Raw genomic sequence first — 3,227 nt, 5'->3', positions numbered from 1 at the left:
ATTTTCCGCAAAAAAATGATTGTCATCTTCCATCCATAGCTCGCGAGAAACTTATTTCTCAAATTTTTCTGTTATCACCCGTCACACTTTTATCTCTAATTGTAGGGCAACTTCCATAAAATTCCAATTAACTTAATCGCTTTCCATTAAACTCCAGTTAATTAACCAGTGATTAGCTTATCAAATAATACTTAAATTATTTTATTAACTCACTCGAAACTAATTTCACACTATTTAATACGTGAAAAAGAAGATCAAGAAGTTCGGAACAATAGATATTGAAAATTTTGTTACAAGCAAGTCCACTCCAGCCGAATTATATTTTCTCTATCAATATACATTAACTTTAAGATTTAACTTATTTTTTATCTTTTTCTAATTCTAAGAATTAAAAAAAAATAAAAAATTAAATCCATATTAAAGTTACTCTACATTGATAGAAATAAACATTAATTGCCAATTAAAATGATAATTTCCAAAGTCGCTCTGCTATCTATATTTTTATCAATGTAGATTAACTTTAATAATTTAATTAAAATTTAATTATCTCAGTTCAACTTACTGTTGTGTAGCTTTTATCTTTTTCTAGTTCAATTGCCCGTTTCTATCAATGGAAGTTAATTTTAATATCGATTCTTTCTCTTCTTCTAATTTTTAGGTCTAGAGAAAGATATATAAAATTGAACCAAATTAAAATTAAATTACATTGATAGAAACGAGCATAAGAAGTAGAAAAGATAACGAATATATATAAATTAAGTGGAAATTAAAATTAATTAATTATAAATTCGTAACGGAACTATTTTTTGTGACATTAAAGAAACATATGAGATCTTGAGGCTCATTAAAGTTTTAAATTATTATTTTTAAAAGAAGTTTTTCAGCTATATAAAAAATTACAACACCCAAACTTAGCATAAATATAGCATAGTAATTAGCTTCCATGAATAAAACAAAATAGTGAAAAAGATTGTGAAAGATTATAAAATTATTCACCATATCATTATATAATACTATAATCATTATACTATATAATAATTAGGAAAATAACCTAGATCACCATATTCCAATTATGAACTGACCCATTTTAGACCCGTATTGGAGAATTAGTCTTATCTAATCAGACTAAATCGGATTAAATTGGAATTTAGTCAAAATCGCTTCGATATCCATTTCTACCAAGATACTTCTACCAAGTAGATAAACTTTGATCTTTTTTTAGCTAATAACTACTTAACTTATTATATAATTAGATTTTCCAGTTCTGAGAAATTAGAAAAAGATAAAGAATAAATTAAACCGAGAAGAAGTTCATCCAAATTAATAAAATTGGTCCCATTGATTGATTAAATTAATTGTAGTTGGTCGAACTCACCCTGTTCAGTCTATAAAAACATATCGATTAATTTTAAAACATCTCGAGTTAATTTACCTTTTATTCTTTTCTGGTAATACTTGCTATTTTTTTCTAAGAATTAGATAATAAAGGTAAAAAATAAATTAAATCGAGATTAAAATTAATTTACAAAAATAAACCCGCATGAAAAAAAAATGTAAAGTAATAGAATTTTAATAAATTTTATGGAATTAACAGGCAGGTCCATGTAGGAATTCACTTACGTAAAAGTTATTTTTCTAGTAAATGAGCGATCATCCCATAGCGATCGTACCATAAAGTTTCTAAATTTCGTAAAGTAACTCTATAAATTACCATATCATCTAAATAAAATTTACTTTACTGTGTGGAAAAATTCAAATATATAAAGTCAAAATATATAAAGTCAAATATATAAAGTCTTAAAAGTTGTTCATGCAGTTTTGAGAATAGTATGATTTACTTTACTGTAAGGTAATATTTTTCGCAATAATTATTTAGAGTTCTTAAAATACTTAGATTAGCATCAAATTCCTTTTTTTAATATCCTTTTAAGCTTAAGCTTTTAAGCTTATTAAAAATTATTATTGCTGGTCAATTTAATACGTACTATTCTAATTCTGTTCACAATTACGTTTCAAAACCGAAAGATTTTTTTTGGCGCGCAGTTTCCAAAATTGGATATGTATATCAACTTACTTTGAAATATTTAACACTAATTGTTACTGTAGAGTAATAAATCCATTCTAGTGATTATTATTTTTTATCTGCAATATTTTTCATTTTCAGGCAAGTTTATCATAAGTTCAGCAAAAATAGCCATAATATTTTTACTGATTTTGTAAGGTGAAAATTATTCAATCATTTTTCTTCGAAAAAGATCATGCAAATATCATGCAGGTTTTTCATTATTCAAAGACCATCTTCAAACGTGCAGATTTTTACCAAGCCAAGAGAGAAGTTCGCAGGTTCGACTTGGCGCTTTCGAACGGTCATCTCAAGGAACTCGGCAGGTTTTCGTTGACTGCATTCAAAAACACTACCCGAGTACCTCCGAGTATCATTTTATCTTTGTTTCGGTGAACAACAAAGATAAAATACTCGGAGGCATTCGAGTAGTATTTTCGAACGCAGCCTTTGGTGGTTCTCGGAATTGCTGACACACATACGACGAGGAGAACAGTCCCGTCTGTGAGTAATTACATCTGTACAACGGTACGATCCGTGCAGGCAGGTAAAGGTCGCTCGTGAGTCCGAAGGTCACCCTGGTCACCGCCTCTCTATTCCATCCGCCTGCCTGCTGCGAATCGACACGGCAACACGGCGATCTGTCCTCGTCCCGCCTGACGGTGCGCCGGGTCGCGATTTATTCTTTCCGAAGAGCTTGTGTACGGGCATACCTATATATTCGCGGATCACGTCCGAAAATAAAATCGCGCACGCGATGACACGTCCACGACTGAAAGCGACGCGTAGCTTTGTTCTGGTGATCGCGCCGAGTTACACTCGGCAACATCAAGTTATTGCCCAACTCTTGAACATGTATTTTCGAATGCGAACATGCGTACATTCCGCGAGGTCTATCCCGCTGACTCTTGAATATGCATGAACGATTGAATTGAAATGTCAGTGGTCGTGTAAGAAAATGAATGATAACTCTCTCAAAATCCGAGAGAATTCGTTGAAATTACCTCCCGAGAAAGATTGTTGAGAAAACGTTTCTCCAAGAGGAGATTCAATGGGAAATAATATTAAGAGTGGATAAAATTTTTGTTGACGACTTGTGCTCGTTTCTACCAATATAGTTTAATTTTAATCTCGGTTCAACTAACTCTTCATCTCTCTCTCTCTC

The sequence above is a fragment of the Atta cephalotes genome, assembly GCF_000143395.1.
Source record: "Atta cephalotes unplaced genomic scaffold scaffold00053, whole genome shotgun sequence".
In the NCBI taxonomy this organism is placed as follows: Eukaryota; Metazoa; Arthropoda; class Insecta; order Hymenoptera; family Formicidae; genus Atta; species Atta cephalotes.
This window is presented reverse-complemented; position numbering follows the sequence as displayed.